The sequence below is a fragment of the Astatotilapia calliptera genome, chromosome 20 (assembly GCF_900246225.1).
Source record: "Astatotilapia calliptera chromosome 20, fAstCal1.2, whole genome shotgun sequence".
Classification (NCBI taxonomy): domain Eukaryota; kingdom Metazoa; phylum Chordata; class Actinopteri; order Cichliformes; family Cichlidae; genus Astatotilapia; species Astatotilapia calliptera.
The window spans coordinates 26970406-26987847 of NC_039321.1; the positions used below are offsets into that span (position 1 = coordinate 26970406).

Consider the following 17442-nt stretch of genomic DNA (forward strand, 5'->3'; position numbering starts at 1 on the left):
CACACAAATTTATCACGTAGTGTGTGTGCGTGTGGGTCGTATATCTTCTCAACAATGCACTGGGGAGTCAGAAAGGTGCTGTGCGTGTGTACAAATTTGTAGCACTTCAAAGACTGACGCAGTGTGTGCTCATGTGAATGCTTTGGAGGTCTTTATGTGAGAGCAGCTGTCAGGCCATCAGGAGCGTCTAGAGGGAGAGCGTGTGACAGTGACACAGATACAAGAAGCTGAGGCACCTCCTGCACGTCTGTATGGTCAGAAAACGCACGTTAATGCACAATTATGATCCTTCTTGCAATACAAATCTCATTTCCGCATGCACACGCAAACAAAACTGCATCCATTTAAAAGAACAAACGTGGACGGAGCGGCGACAGTCAGCCATGGATAGAGAGAAACAAGCAGAGTGTATTAACACGAGCATGCAAAAACAGATCTTAACGCACAGTGTGAAAACCGGACAGACAGCTTAAACCACCGCAAGCTCAAGCACTTGTGATTGTTTTGTTTTTATATGCCCGCTGCTCCCAAAGATATCCATCTCTCCGGCTCCCTTCCCCTGCTTTATCTCGGTCTGAAGGTGACCTTGCCTGTCTGTCAGTCTCTAGTGATGACACTGGCCCTATCAGTAATACATCATGTAAGCAGTGTATCAGCCAGATGCCGCACTAGCTGAGCAGTGGGTGGTCTGTCAGGCATGCCTGCTTTGTACAATATGCAAATAATCACATGCAAATTACCTGACTCTGTGTGATTGTGATTGTGTGTGTGTGTGTGTGTGTGAGACAATATATCCGGGTGGATGCAAATGAAGAACGCTATCAGATGTGCGCTAAAAGACTTAAATACATTACGGGCATTTCACCAAACACAGTTACAGCTCACAAAAATCAAAAGGCTACTCAGAGAAAATGTCTGAAAGCTGGGGAGGAATGTGATTATAACACATGTGTGCACACACGCACACACACACACCCACATAGAGGCCAGGAGCTTTGAGCAGCCTCCTGCTGTGCTGCAACAAGAGATGTATTGTAGACAACACAGCTGCAATAACAAGGCTGGCCCAGTGCTAGAAGGAGCTGTGCTGCACGACTTTTCGTCTAGACCGACAAGAACAGCCGCCATATTGTAACATGATTATGGGCTGGAGTCTCTGCGTGTATTTTTAAGTGCAATGAATTTAAAGTGATAGGGATGCAGCTGTTTTGTTTTTTAAAAAATGCCTAAAATGCACATTACAATGCATCAAACATAAAAATGCATTTCCTCAAATGGATCCGACACCTTTTAAGGAGTCTGATGGAAAATACCGGACCTTTGTAATAGTATTAAAAGCTAAATATTTTGTAGGTTCCTCCTACATGATTAACTCGGGTTTGTTTTTTTAACTTTCAAGTACAAGAAAAATCAAAAGATGCTTTGCTATCATATCATCCCGAAGGTACTGAAGGTAGGCTGAGTTAATAAGAAAGGGGAAAATGTAAATTAGCTGGCTAGAATTACTTTCCATTTAAATCTAGTGTAAAATAATACAAATAAATTCACTGCGACTTTAATGTAAGTGAATAATGGCGAGAAATCTGACGCGGTTGACAGGATAAAAGATGCAGGAATCTATAAATGATTGATCTGAGTTGTAAGTTACATCCTAATCTGCATTAACTGAGCACCTGAACACCTTCAGATTTTTTGTCTGCACGTTACATATTCGGTGAAGACTTTCAATACAATGCATCACCTTTTTATTCATAATCGATCGTTTAGTTTAAACTCCTCTTCCACTGTGTTAGGTTATTTAAATGCAAGATAAAAAAGAAAAAAGAAAAAAAACATTCAGCTGACGTGACATTGATATAACGGGTGGCCGTTCTGCAAGGACAACCAACAAAGTGTCTTGATTGAATAGGAACAAACAGGCATATTTTAAGCCCTGCGAATTAAGAGCTGCAGATCCTTTGCGAGGTCTCGTGTTGCGGTTGACTTCCCAAACTCCAGCAAAAATAAAACATACACGGTTAAGTAAACAATTGCTCGCTAATGCAGAACATGGGAAAAACAACAGAGTCATGACAAGCGGCGTGTCAAACACGCTGGTTATCGTTCGCACGTACCCAAACACAGCACCCACAGCGAGAGAGAGGAGAGAGCGGGTGAGACAAAGAGGCTGAACAACACACCAACATCTCTACTTTCTGCAACCCAGGCACATCAAAGCCTTCTCCGCCCATTTATCTGCATGTGCCTGTAAATCAAAAGGCATACTTTGAACCTGCACGCACGCACGCACACGCACGCACACGCACACGCACACACACACAGGCTCAAGCAGCATTTGCTTTGTGCAGCAGAGTCCAAGACTGGGGTAGGGAAGGTAAAAGATTTTGCTGTAGACGAGGGAATTACGCGCCTCAGCTCACTCTGTCAAGGGAGGAGAGGAGAATGACTGTTTACCAAAAAGAGAGAGGGGGGTGGTGGGAGGGTCATTGCTGTGTCTCAGGCAGTGCTTTCCTGTCTGCGAGTCACCTCTTCACTTCACTTTCACCCTTCACTTAGCCCCGCCGCCATCATTGAAATGAGACACACATCTACCCCACCTTAAAAACGGCTCTATGCTCTGACAGATGAGGAGCCAGGTCAATGCAATTAGTTGTAACAGCATGTACAGGGGCAGACACTATGCACAGGAAAACAAGACGAATAAATGGACAAACACATTCAGAACCCCATGGAGAGAGAACCTAAGGAATGCACCCACACACACACTCACACAGATGATCTGTGCATCCCAGTGTGACCATATGGTTTGGCGGGGACTTCCTACCCACCGCAGAGGAAGCGTCCGTTTACAGTGCACAGTTCAGTTGTCTGCCATCACATCCTGTCTCCCAGCTTTAAACGGCAATACGAAGCCAGCTCTGCTCAGCCCAGTCACAGCTTTGAAGTTAAATCAAGCAGAAAGGAGACACAGTTCCCCATACCGTGCAATCAGCATTGGCATGAGATCTGGTGGGCCGCACGCAACCTCAAACAACAAAGCAACATAAAGGGAGATTCACTTTCTGCAGCTCGTATGTGTGAAGATGGTTCACTTTTCAGCCAGCGTTGCTGGTGGTGTGTCTGACACCCACCTGTCCTTGGGTAGAGTGTGATTAGGTGTTCTTAAAGCCAGCTTTTTGTAACAGAGTGGATGCGTGTAACAGATTGCGTGCGGAGAGCGATATGATAGGCTTATGATGGAATGATCCAGCAGACATTGACTAACAGTATGTGAAGTACAACGGGGCGGGTGTTATTGATGACTCTCTTAAAAAAGTGGGTATCATTGCCATGGCAGCCCATGCGTTATCACCACGCAGCCACGCCCAGTCCCCCCGGTTCAGACCAATGGGCAGCCAGCTGCCAAGCAAACAATCCCCAGCAGTGCTGGAATGGTTGCGGGCGAGAGGAGAATGCTAAATGTGCCACTTCATCTGGTGATTGACACAGAGCCTCTTGTTTACAGGCGCCATGGAGATTTGCATCTTTTTACCACTGCCACTCCTTCTCCTCTTCTCTCTCATTTCTCGCCTTCTCCTTTGTGTCCCCTTGCTTCACTCCCACAATCCTCCCCGTTTGTGGCGGCTCTGCATGAAGTGGATATTACCCCACCCTGCTGCTATGATATTGATCAGCCTCCTCCTTCCCTCTCCTCCTTTTCTTCATAGCCCACTGCATTGATTCCACCTCTCCCTCCGAGCCCGCCAGCTAGGAGTGATTACACACGCTGCTCACATACAGAGATGCAAACACACACACAAGCATACACATTAGTCTTCGGTAGGGATGTGGGACATGTAGCCTTGCTTTACTTTAAAGGCTATAAAGCTCAGCGGCTGCTGCACCGGCCCAGTGAAAACACTGCTTCTTTTCACTCAATCAAACCCAGTGACTGCCAGCTTACCATGACATATTACCATAATAAACATCTTTGTTATAGCATGTTAGCATAGCACACCAGCCATCTGGCATAAAGCTGACTGTGCTCTAGTGTTTTCTGTCAGGTTGGTGCTAAAGATGGCTGTGGTAGGGCTTGACAGCTGGACTCCAGACACCTTGTGATTCTGTGCAGAGCCACACGGAGCACATACACACTCCTTATATGGGCCTGCGGTGCTGCACTCACCAGCTACACACCAAAAGCTCTCCTACTAAAGTCAAAACAGTGAAATAAAACAGCTAGGAGTGGGTGTTAGAACAGCACAAGAAAAATACCTAATCACAAACTCGGCTCATCTGTGTCCACTTGAGCATAAAAATATCTCCCCACGTGTGAATGGACAGCCATGAAGTCGCGCCCCCGCCTAAAAACCCACGAGCAGCAGGAGCTCTTGGCTCGTCTGTACACGCTTGGACGTTAATCTGTTAACCAACCCTCTCAAATTGACCAGACAGTATCTCTGCTAACAATAGCGCGTGAAGTGCGAAAGGTTTGAGGTGGGGAGTCCTAGCCGATGAGCTAACGTAGGCAGTGTGGGCTGATGCAGCAAGAACAACCACTTATCTCTGTGTAACCTCTCTCCGGCAGCAGCAACAATCCAGAGGAGTGTCTACACCAACAGGCCAGAGATCCCACATATTATACGCACCCTCGCTGCCATTTGGCATTTAAATGGCATTTTAGCATAGCAGCAAACAGTTTGCACCTAATTATGGCTAGCTGTTGCTGTGTAATGAGTTGAGCTAGTGTCTCTAAAAAAGCCACGGCTACTCTTAAGGGTAAGCAATATCTTTGCTTAATCCCAAGGTGGACTGGATGTTAGAAAGGATGGGCAGTCAAACCTGATACTGAACCAGCCTGAAGCTAAATTATTAATTATTAAATCATTGATAAGCTAAGACCTAATCAGTTCTGCTCTCTGCATTAAAGAAATTCAGAAAATAGATTGCTACATAATAGATTGCTACACAATGCTACGGAAGCATTACCTTGCACAACTGGTCTCCCCGACTCTACTTTTTTCCCTAATTTGCAATAAGATTAAGAGATTTGTCTGTGATGCAATTATGCTATTCCCAATCCAGAAAAGATCTCTCTCTCTCCCTGAGTCTGAGGGGCGGGGCGCTCTCCCTCTCTCTCCCTCTCTCTCACACACACACACACACGCACGCACGCACGCACGCACGCACACACACACACACACACACGCACGCACGCACGCACGCACGCACACACACACACACAGCTGTTTCATGCATCACACAAAAAGGCACTGCTCTTAATGACAATGCAGGAGAGAACCAAACGCCTCAAAAGCATAGTTACACTCCATCAGAGTCTGCGCTGACAATGCTTCTTGGCACAAGGGCAACAAGTCTTTTGCATTTGAGGGCACAAACAGAAGCAGACTGTTCGAAAAAACCAGTCAAAGCCAAGCGCAGAGATGTACAGCGTATGACTGCCGAGCTCACAGCCTATCTCGCCTTTCCCCAGCTATGCTATATATGCTAATATATGCCGGGTTATGGCTGAATTCACAAATTCAATCTGAAATGGTCAAAAGATCTTTTAAACTGTTGTTCGGAAACTGAACAGAGCAGGAGAGCATGAAGGGGTTAGCTTTTTGATGCAAAAACAATGATTTTGCAATTATTACACAATGCATATGAGCGAATAAAGCAATTCAGCTTTTAATTTTGCCTTTTCCCCTCCTAATAAGTTAAAAAGTACTAGATCAATAAACATTTAAATATCAACACTAACATTTGTGACTAATTAACAGGTAAGCACAATCAAAACTAAGATAAAGACAAAAGGGGAGGGGGGAACAAGGACAGTGTGAATGTGATCAATAGAGCTAATCAATATTCTTCCCCTGTACCTTCCACTGTTTGGATTAGTACTCGTATTGCACTACAACTATAACCTCGTAGACAGGGTCAAAGTGATTTAGAGAAAATGTCTCGCTTACAACTGAATGACACAATCAATTAGCTGCTTTCAAATAAGAAAAACAGTTAAAGCTGACAAATAAATAACATTACGTCTCATTATCGCTGTGAGTAGGCTCATCTAAAAACCCCACTAATGATCCAGGGAGGCATCTTTAGAGATGACGTTTTGGGCCAAAAAAGTACTCCAGGAGACAGTCAGCCATCTGTTAACAGCGAGCTTCATCAGTCCCCCACCGGCCCTGTCAAAAGTCTACAGCTCAAACGGCGTAAGCACAAGCTCCACTGCGAGGTTGACGTTGGAGAAATGAGGTGTGTGTTTGGTGTAAATGTGCGTTTCTTGGCTCTGCGGGGAGGAGAGGACGAGAGGTCGCCGTCTATCCAAGGAGCACACCCCAGACATACGGGGGGTCTCGATCACCCCCATCAACCCTTCACACCCTCCGCCTGCTGATGGAAAGAGCCTCCGCACTCATCCGCCAACTCCATTACCTGCTGTGACAGGGCCGCGCATTAAATCATTCCGTTTCACCTGGAGAGGAAGGTGAAGGTAGGAGGAAAGAGAAGTGGGAGGAAGACAGTGAGTGTTTTTTTTTTTTTTAATTCTTGCTGGTCTGTGAGCTAATTCTTACATGCCCTCGTGCTGGGCCGCCATCAGATCATCCCCATCCCAACATGCACAGACGCCACAAGATGAATCACAAGGGCCAGACAGAGGAGAGAAAGGAAAGAGGAGACAAAAGAATGGGGAATAAGGTGAGAAAGGTAAAATATAAGAAGACGTATTCAGTCGCAAATGGGTTGGCCACGATAGCAAACTATAAGTGGGCTATTAAGCTCGATAGCTAGTTGGTGCAGTTAAGAGTCTACACAGCTGACTGCATTATCCCTATAAAAGCACGCTGCCTGTTCAATCTGGATTAAAAAAAATAATGTAATTTAAACGTGATTCAATTAGCTCTGGAAAGAAAAAAAGAAAAGCAAGAGAAGGAATTAAATAGCATGTCAGATAAAGCTCCCAACACAGATTCCTATGCAGGGCAGAAGCTTGGCTTTAAAAAGGGGGATAGGGGAGAAGCCACTAGATAAAACGTAATGGATTTGACAACTGTACAAAAAAAAAGACAGACTTAAGGGAGGTCTGTACTTCTTTTTTTTTATCATTTCATTAAGATAGTGCTTAGGCTAATTTAACAGTGGGCTTAATAACGCAGACTTTCCTCCCTTTACTCTGTACACAAGTGTTAACTGCCTGCTGGAACAAAGGCGGCTCTGTTCACAAACACAACACTGCCAAACTGTTAAGTACATTCCTATAAAGAGAGGAACAAAGAGCATTTGAGCGTGGCAGGAGGGGAAATGAATACAGCTACTGAGGGGATAGCACGGCTCGGCCCTTTGATGCCAGGAAATGTCTTTACCATCACAGACACTGTTTATACAGCTTCGTAGCATACTCTTCTTCTTTCTTTTTTTTAAGATCAAGGCAACAATAAAATAAACTGGTAGTACTGTGAAATCTCAGTAGGGATGATGTTTGGGAGAGATTACTGCTGAGAAGGAGAGAAAGGGAGTCTGAGGTATGTACTGCCAGACAGCAGACAAGTGGAGGAGATGGTGGAGAATTTAGAGGTTTGGACTGTTTTTTAGGGAAGCACAGCAGAGTACTTGGGAGGGGGGCGTTACACAATGCAGGAATAATGAAGTGTGCAACGTTTTGTGTGTGGATACAAGTCGCAAGAAGGCACAAACACCTATCCGCAGGATAAATGAAGTGTGTGTGCAAGTGTGGTGAAGCGTCTCCGAGCCTTCGCAGCTGCGGTTCCCTCAGTCCATGTGATCCATTGGTGGTGACAGACAGGCAAACACAATTTAGGCTTGCCCATCAAAGCACATGCAGCACCAGCCGCAGCCACTGCAGGCGGAAATATGACGCACAGAATGGAAAATACACAATCCTCCCCTCTGTGTCTAAGAAAAGACCAGCACAGATTTGTCATTACCTGAAACACGAGGAAAAACACATTTTATCTATGCTTTTCAACCCTGTTTCTATGCCCTATTGTACATGCGAGCAAAGGCAGTCACCTTTCTGTCAATCATCGGGCATATTGGTGCATTTTATGGTTTGAAAGCTTCTACAAAATCTACTAAAATCCTTCGATGAGAGCAAAAGCTGCAACCATGAGCCCTTCCAGTGTTTTATTTGTTGGTTATGGAGTACCTCCAGTGTGTAAATCTTGATAATATGTCTGGTAAAACTCTCTGGTCTCTAGGTTTGTTCGCATATAACGACTGAGTTGTTCTCAAGAAACTGAATCAGACTTGTCAAACAGACCAACATCACCCTTTTAATGATCAAAGCTCGAGCACATGTCAGCCAGTTGTGTTGGATTAGATCAACAAGCATTTTTAGATGGAGGACAGAGTTAGCAGTCATTCAAGCTGTAGCACATGTACAAAGTGTCAGAAGGTCTGTATGAGATCGCTGTGGTGCTGCAGGGGAGCTGCTGGAGATGACAGCCTGTGGTGATGTCACTGTTTTTTTTGTTTTGTTTTTAACAGCTTTGCGAGGCGAGCGAGATCCAAGCTACGAAAAGCTACATTCCTCAGACCTCACGGCAATCCCTGAAATTTCCTCTTTTCGTGTCTTCCCCTGTCTCTGACCGATGCCTTTGCCCTCTTTTCCTTCCTCCCTCTGCTCTCTCTGCTGGCAAGAGTTAATTTGCACCATGTGTTCTTTAATAGAGATTGGGGGGGGGGGGGGGATAGGGCCCTGGTGGAAGCGTGTGAACCCGATACCACTGTAAATCTCCACTTCCACAGCGTTATACTCTCTCGCCCCTCCTCCTCCTCTTTCTCTCCTTTTCTCTGTCATTCTTTTTTTTTATTGGCATGTCACACATTGGACAAGCTGGAAATTAAACTGAGCTAAGTTGAGCACCAGTGGTGAAGCATGCCAGATACCTCCTTAAGCTGAGAAAGGGAGGGGAAAAGTGAATGTTGGAAAAAGGGAAAAGAGTGGCGGGGGGTGGGGGTGTGTGTAGCTGTAATGTAATGTAGGAGAAGGCGAGGAGGTGGGGGTAAAATTAGCCATCCGTTTTCAGAGCAGAGGCCAATCCAATTAAAGCTTGACCAGTCCACGCAAATGTGTTTAGTGTCTGGTTACTACACTCAGCACTGGGTGGCCAGGAAGACACAAGAGATTCTCCAAGTACAAAACTCACTGCAGCGACCAGGAAGGTGACACGGAAAAAATAAAATCCATGGAAATGATGAGTGAGCAAAGACAGAATGAAGAGTCTTATCTACAATTTAAGGTCCCAGTGGTTACGAGACGCTGTGAACATTAGCCTACTTCAAAGAAACCTTCACCCTCTAATTTAGTGTGCAGCCCCATATGGAGGACGAGGGGGAGGATGCTTTCTTTTCAATAGGAAGACCTTGGTTGAGTGATTAAACAGGCGCTGCCATTATTTTCCCATACCACCAGGTTGGGAGTCCTGTGTATTATGTGAGCATCAAATCTGCCTGCCTTTGTAGGCTTCTGTGCCAAAAAGGGCATTTGTTTTTCCTGCTTTCTCATCAAAGTCAGCAGCAGAGAAGGCAGCAGTGTCTGTTTGCTATTAAGATAAAGTGTGGTGCTAAACTCCAGTGCATGGTGACTTCAGTTCATGTGATGAAAATGCAAAGAAATCAGAGTTGTTTTCAATTGTATTCAACTAAAAAAATTTTTTAAAGAGGAAAAGTGTCTGAAGCAGAGCAACCAAGTATTTTAACAAGGTGGCAACAAAAGGTGAAAAAAGCACTTTGATTTTCAATGTTGGTCCCAAATGTCATTTATCCCTGGAAAAAAATAATACTAATAAAATGAAATCTTTGCATGAGGCCAAGCCGGTCAGAGTAAACAAATTAGACTCTAAAGTGGGGGGGTAAAGTAGTCAAAAGGCTTCTCTGCTGAATTATTTAGCAGTGAAGGGTCACAGAGGTGGCTATTGATTGGGCCTTTCTGAAAATGTTACGGCCGCTGGCCTGGCCCTTCAGTCCGACCAACCCCCCATTGTCCGCAGGCTGCGCCCACACCCCATCTGGGAAAGTAATCACCACTCATAAAAAAAACACACACACACAAACCCCATTTTGATTTCAGTCTACTTCACTCCCCTCCCGTCTTCTATCCTAGAGAAAGAGATAATCCTATTGGTTGAACAACTAGTTTCCATAGCAGCGTTTAGCTAATGCACAGCGAGGGCAGTGAGGGTGAGAGAAAAAAGTGTTATCTGTCCAAAAAGATGAAAAGAGGGAGAGAAGAGTCGAAGAGCCATGCAGAGGGTTGGGCAGGTTTCATTTCATACCCACAAGGAGAGCTCAATCCCAGTTGCTCCACTTGCTGGGCCTGAAATGTGTTGTTATCTCAACCTTGCCATTTGTATTGCTTTATTTATTCATCACTGCGCTGGTGTGGACAATCAATCTAACCCGTCTCCCAACAGAGACGGGGCTCTGTAGCTGTCAGAGAGACGCATGCCTGTCTCCATCTGATTTGAGAAATGCACCACGCTTGCAAACCGACACCAGAGTAGAACTACGGCTTGTCAGTCTTGCAAAAATTGTAAGCGCATACATGAACAGAAAGAGCAGCTGCTTTAAGCTGGTCACCAACGTGGCAGCTTAATGACCTAATGTTTTTCCAGAGAATGACATTAATGGCTTCACCTCAATGAAAATTCAAGCGTGAGAAACGCGAGTGAAGTATGGAGGGAACGGGATAGGGTGCCTCATACCTCACACAGAACAGAAGAATGAATCGAAATGGTCACAATGGACAAAGTGGCACGATAGTACCAAAACAGTGGCAGAAAATGCTTTGCTCATTGGGTCTAGTCATAATCAAATGCAAGGAGAGGAAAGGGAGTGGGCCATTTGTCAAATGAAGATAGCTAATCTGAGCAGAATTTGTCCAAATAGAAAAAACCCCCAAACAATCCTGCTTTGTTTCCCTTTTGCAGCCAAGTGGAAGTGAATGGCCATTCAGTGTTTAATAGCTGCTGTGTTGTGCTTGTATTGCTTTAAGGCTGCCACTCAATGGGGGAACATTACAGGCAGGATGCTTCAATCACACAGTCTGCAGCAGGCTCGCCTGGCCGGCCATGTCTGTAGACGCCTAGATGCCCTTGTCAAAGCTGCTTCCTCACAGAGAGCACAGAGACAAGCACACACTTAAGACAGCCCCATGCAACTGTGAAAGAGTGCACCTCCACATGTTCATGCCTGAGAAATGTAGCAGCTCGCTTACAGCAGCTGAGTGGACTGTGGAATGAAAGGAAGAGCTGAGAAGCACACACACGAATATATACACACACACACAAACACACAAAATTGCCCCTAATGACTGTAGCGCCCCTCTCTCAAGAGATGGCAGCGGCTGCTGCTCTACTCAATAAATATTAACAAGAAGTACGACTGATGGTGGTGCTCACTGATCCATAATTGCATTTCAAAATATTCGATGGGGGTGGGGTGGAGGGTGGCCGCAAAGGGAGAAAGGAGATAAAAAAAAAAAGAGGAAGCTCAGCCTTCCAGGCAGTGACAAGAGACAAGTAGTGATGGCTGTCTAGTAAACCTCCCACTGTCATTTCGGTGGCTCAGCACCAACAGTCTGACATGCTTGCTTTCACTGAATCACCGCACATGTGGGGATGGACCGCGGGGACGGTCGCAAGCTCCATTAGCACATATACACTTACAGATATCCCACGGATCTGAATATGTGCATGTGAGCTAGCCGCAAGCTAATTAGCCCGTGGATCTCATTGTTAAACTAATTCTCAGCACTTTGGATTCCATTAGGACTGTAGTCAGGGTCCACAGAAAACCTAATAAGTGCTCATGTTAAGCATGCGTATTTATGCACATAAATTTGCATCTTTATCAAACATTTTTAATTATGGACTTTGAATAGGAAGCACTTTCCAAGGCTGAACGTTATACAGCAGCTAAAACAGTCAGGGATCAGTTGTGAGAGATATAATTAGCATTTGGTGTGCACATGTGTGCGTGTTTATGGAGAAGGTATACACATGTTGTTAACATGACACATTAACTGTTATGTCAATCTAAAGAAAACATGTATGTGAATACCCACACACAGACGGTGCATGTGTCCCGATTACACAGATAGTAAAGCTTAACAATAAATGATTTACTCATTAAATCACACACACGTGCCACTAACTGAGCTTTAGAGGCTTCTAAATCTGCACCCCTGTCTGCAGTGCACCTTTAGCATTGGTAGATGGGTTTTTTCATATTTTTTTAATCTAGCACTAAAACTGAGATGGGATTTTGTGCCATCATTAAAATATTACAGCACATCCACGCATCTGATTTTCTATAATAGTCCCACAAACAACCGTGTCACACTGTGAAAATGCAGAGTTTTCCTCATTAATTTGCAAGCTCTTTGCTAATTAAATGTTTTGGCCCGCCAATTAATTATTCCAACCGGTTCAGGAAATAGACAATATCATCTCAGCATCACAAAAGAGAAAATGCATCAAAATGCTTTTGAATGAAGTTAAATAAAAGAATCCTTTTCATTTTAAACACATACATTCAGATAATTCAAAATACTGCTGCCATTATTTGTAAGAGTTCTATGATAAAAGAGGATGACGCGAGTGATATGTCGAAACAAATTGGGGCCATTTCTTTGCATCAAACCGGATTTATTAACCGTAAAGACAGAGATTAGACACTGAGAGGAGATGTAAATCACCCCATGTGCAAAGCTAAACCCTTACAGCAGAATAAGCTACGCTTCCTATGCAATCTGTTATCCTCTGCAGAAACACCTATGGTTTCGACACATCTCATCATTTAGACTTAACATCATTATCTCCAGTAATGCGCATCCACACATGCCAAGTGCATGTATTGACGTGTTACTTGACAGTGCTCAGACCTGTACAAACACGACATCACAACATGTTTTCCCTGGACAAACACAAAGAACATAAAGCGTGTCGCAGATTAACCTGTGCACATCTCGCAGACGAAACAGAGCGCACTCAATCTCGGGTGGTTATAACCTTACACTGCTGCTAAATGACGGGACATAATGAAAACCAGTGAATACAGTGTGCTCTGTACTGTAGCTGATCAGGACTGCAACATATGAGCACGAATCCTGGCAAGATAATTGCATTGTACGTGGCATCTAATTAAATGTCCATAAGCAGGAAGATCCAGGGGTGGAGATGAGCATTTGTTTGTGAGGCTAACAGTGGGAGAGAAAGACTGTGAGGGTGTGTGTGTGTTTGTATGTTTGTGTGTTGGTGTACTGGGCTCCTCAATCCCTTGTTCCCCGAGGGAGAAACGCTGCAATCACTCCATTAACGAAAGAGGGAGGGAGACAGGGTTGCTGGCAGGGAAAGAGAAGGATGTAGGGAAAGGAAGGACGGGAGGGAGGATGGGGCACAGCTGACTTGGCCAATAACAGCAAATAAGGCTAGCTACAAGCAGAGAGGAGAGGTGGGAGGGTCAATGAGCGTCGAGGACACGAGCACAATGGCTTGAACATGGGATGGGAGGAGGGAGGGAGGTGAGTGACAGCAGATAAAGAGGAGAGGGGACGATGGGGGGAGGAGGGGAATGAAGTGTAGAAACAGACAGATGAGAGAGTGAGAGGGAGAGAAATGGAGACAGAGGAGAGAATTGAGGTAAGAAGAGCAGGATGGATTGGTGAAGTCAGGGTCAATGGGCAGATATGGCTGCAGACTGCTCAGCGCTCAGTTTCTGTCAGGCGGCTTTTTGTCTTCGATTCTTCTCTCACGGCGACATACGACTCGCGTGAGAACAAGATTAATACGTATCAAAGTACATGATCATAATACAAGCTGCGTGACCAGAATAGAAATGCGGCGCAAGCACACACAGACACGCACAAGATAAAAAACACACAAGTCTGTATCTGGCAAGCTCCCTGCATTGCTTTCATCCAGTATAGATTGTAACACATTACAAGGTCACGGCACTGGGTGTAAACAGAAACTAGCCCTTGTGGGAGAACAGCCTAAAGGACTGCAGGCCTTTAATTGACCTAACTAATCACATCCGAGAGAATGCACTGTGATGCACGTTTACAATACCCGCCATGTTACCCGCCTTAAACGAAACATTTCAATCATTCTTTGATTCATTTAAAGTCACAATTTCGTGCCACCATTTATTTCTGTTTTTTTTTTTAATCTCCTGCAAGTTTTGCAAATAATTTTTGTCATTTTCGAAAACTGATGAGTTTTACTAATGTTGCTGCAAACTTTCACACTTTTAATAATTGAAATGTGGGCGGCAGAGATTTTCATCTTTGTAAGAGTGTTTTAACACTTCGCCACGCCACTACCGCTTCTAACGGTTTAGAAACAGTCCGCTGCTGCTCATCTCCGTATCTTGGCAGACATGTTAGGAGGGAGGGAGGAGGTGGAACTCTATATGGATGGATCAATGTGTCACAGGGGTTGCAGTGGGCACCAAAGCTGCCACTGTTGACTAAACGAGTCAGGCAAAAATGATTGCCCTCCAAGTCCACAATGACCCTAAAAGTGACGCAGAATTGATTTTTTTTTTGCATGTGTTATTGTTGAATGGACATCTTGGTGTTTGTGTATGCGTGTGGAAAAGGGGTAGATGACATATATGTAATGAGAACAGGCTCAGAATCACCTCGACGTGGAGAAAACGCCAAGTGAGAAAAAGATAAGAAATACATAAACAGAGAGGCCGGCTTCAATCCTTGTTCTTTGCGTGCAGGAGAGATTGATGGCTGCATTCAGGATTTCTACACCCCACTAATTGGATTCACAGGTCATTAGATAAAGTACACAACTGAGACTGTTATGGCCTAAAGACTGAGGAAGGCAAGTGAGAGTTGGGGAAAAAGGAGAAAGGTACGAGAAGGGCAATATTGATGAGGTTGTTTGGTTCAGGACCAATAAAATTTCTTCCCCTTTCTGCTGTGTCTCCAAAGCCCTGTTCCACCACGCAGAGGTGGGGTGGAGTGATCGATAATTTGTGCAGCAAGAAAAGGTGGTGGTGGTGGAGGGGGTTGGAGGCAGAAGGAGGGAGGGAGGTTAGAGAGGAGATGGGAAATAAAGAGAAGCAGTTGATGTTATACGACTCATGTTGCCTGTTGTCTCTTCCTTTCAATATATCGTGGCAGGGAGAGGAAATGAGATTAGCCTGACCATTATGTTCTGCAAAAGAGCCGAATGAGTGAAGGAGCATTTTATTCTCCCAAAAGCACAAGGCCTCTGTGCCCCAGTTTTGAGCGCAGGGTGACGGGGGTAGAATCGAGGTTGGCTCAGCTAGATGGTAGTTTATACAAACGTGCAATTACAACCTAAATCAACCATCATCCTAAAAGAGGATTGTGTGCTAGACTACCAAACAGAGATTACGAGTTTTCAATGTAGCCTGGCTTTTTTTTTTTCTTTTGTGTGTGTGTGTGTGTGTGTGTGTGTGTGTGTGTGTGTGTGTGTGTGTGTGTGTGTGTGTGTGTGTGTGTGTGTGTGTGTGTGTGTGATTTGTAGTTCAGTGACAAAGTGAGCTCACTGAAAAATGCTGTACGTGTTTAGAGAGCCAGCGGGGGCTTGTTGTCTTAACATAGGAGGACAAGGGTACAGTCTGCTCAAACACATACAGGCATGCAGATGGCTGTTCATTAATTACAGACGGACTGGGGGAGGGAGTAACAGAGAGACAGAGACAGACACAGAGGGAGACAGAGAGACAGAGAGAGAGGTCAGCTAATGTAGCTAGCATTCTGCCTCTCTCCCTGGACAATTACCTCTGCCTGCCCCAGACCTCTTCTGGCGCTCTTAATCAAGGTGCAAGTGCGTGGGTGTTCGTGCGAGTGTGTGTGCATGCGTTCATAAGAAAAGGTTCCTGCCATCCTCAGCAGTCTCTGAAAGCAATCCGATTAAAGCCTCGCTGCTGTGGGGCCTAGCTGCAAGGCCTGCAGCTCACCTTGAAAAACCTTCTACACTCAGCTTCCCATTGAGCACAAAAGCATTTGCAAGTGTGTGTAATTATCCTAAAAGACAATGATCACTTTACTAGAATTCATATATTCTCAATAAACAATCCATAAACGTGTAGATAAACAAGTAATTGGTCCACATGTAGCGGTTAAGAGGGGCTACTGTAGTCTTCATGCCTTGCCCCTCACAGCATCCACCAGTGTGTGTTTGTGTGTCTGTGTGTGTGAATTTTAGGCAAGGCTTAGGCATAGAAATAAGCGTTTGTATGAATGTGTGTGAATGGAAAGCACTTTAGCACTTTGGCTGCTCAAATTGAACAGAAAGGTGGTATATGAGTACAGTATGTTTACCTAACTTAATAGACATCTGTGCATTTTCTTGTTATTTTTGGCCAGTTTTACAAATAAACATGTATTTAAGCTTCAGTGAATTAGCTGTGACTGTGAAAGACAGGTGACCTGTCTAGAATCCACCCCACCTAAAACTGAAAAAGTGCGAAATTAAGCACAAAATGTTTATCTATATTACTTTAGAATCTCAATTCTGGTTTCCTTCGGTGGATGTTAGGCCACACACACACCCTCACCACTCCCCTGTCTCATAAAGCACCAAGTATGGCCTCTGACTCTAACAGCCATTCCTTTGGCCCAACCCTCCCCTCCCAAAGTCTTCTGTGCTCTGCTTAGACAACCAATCTCCTGAAAAACAGGTAATACTTGGGAGGCTTTGCCGTGGCTTCAAAAGGCAACACAAACCCATTCATTACAAATTCCAAGAGTCTTTTCCCAATAAACAGTGGTCACATTACTGCAAACCTGGACCGAAATGAGTTCCGCTTTTTTGTTCGCGGCAGTCGAATGCCACGCAAAAGACCAATTAAAAACATTCAAATTCAGTTTCATAATGAATTTCAAGCTTCAGTGAAATATTTCCATTTGAAGGTTGGCCCGAAAATAGAAAACAATCTTCTGGGTGCATCGGCCTTTAGGAAAGATCCAGCATGGGGTGAGCCACTGGTGCCATTAGTGTAAAAAGACACAGTGTGGCAATAAGACAATCCAGGATTTTACATCAAATTACAAATTACTTAAAAAAAGATAATCTGCACCCAGTCGTGAAACTCCTTCTAAAACTGTGCAGTGTGTCATTAAAGGCAATTACCATATAGCAAACTAACTGAAGCTCTCAAACCATAATACTGTGCCCTTTATTTTATTATTTGCATAGACAAAAACAAATCTATTACGGATGAACTCAACTTCCTCTTCTGGAGAAGGCAGTGTGAGTATGTGTGTGTGGCTGTGATGAATTTTAAGTGTCCTGTTGCGCAGAAAACAAGCACCGTCTCACTAAAGTGACCGAGCCTGATGAATCAGCTATTCTCATCAGCAAATTAAAAACTAATTTCTTTCTTTATTCAGCAAAAGAGGCAATTTGGCCACATTAGGTCGTAAAAAAGGGAAAAAAAAAA

The 17442-nt window shown here is 44.5% G+C and overlaps 1 protein-coding gene across 7 annotated transcripts in view; it reads right to left on the reverse strand.

The window, feature by feature from the left end:
- Positions 1 to 17442, reverse strand: part of rerea (arginine-glutamic acid dipeptide (RE) repeats a) — a 130465-nt gene that overhangs the window by 45258 nt on the left and 67765 nt on the right. The window lies entirely within an intron of this gene.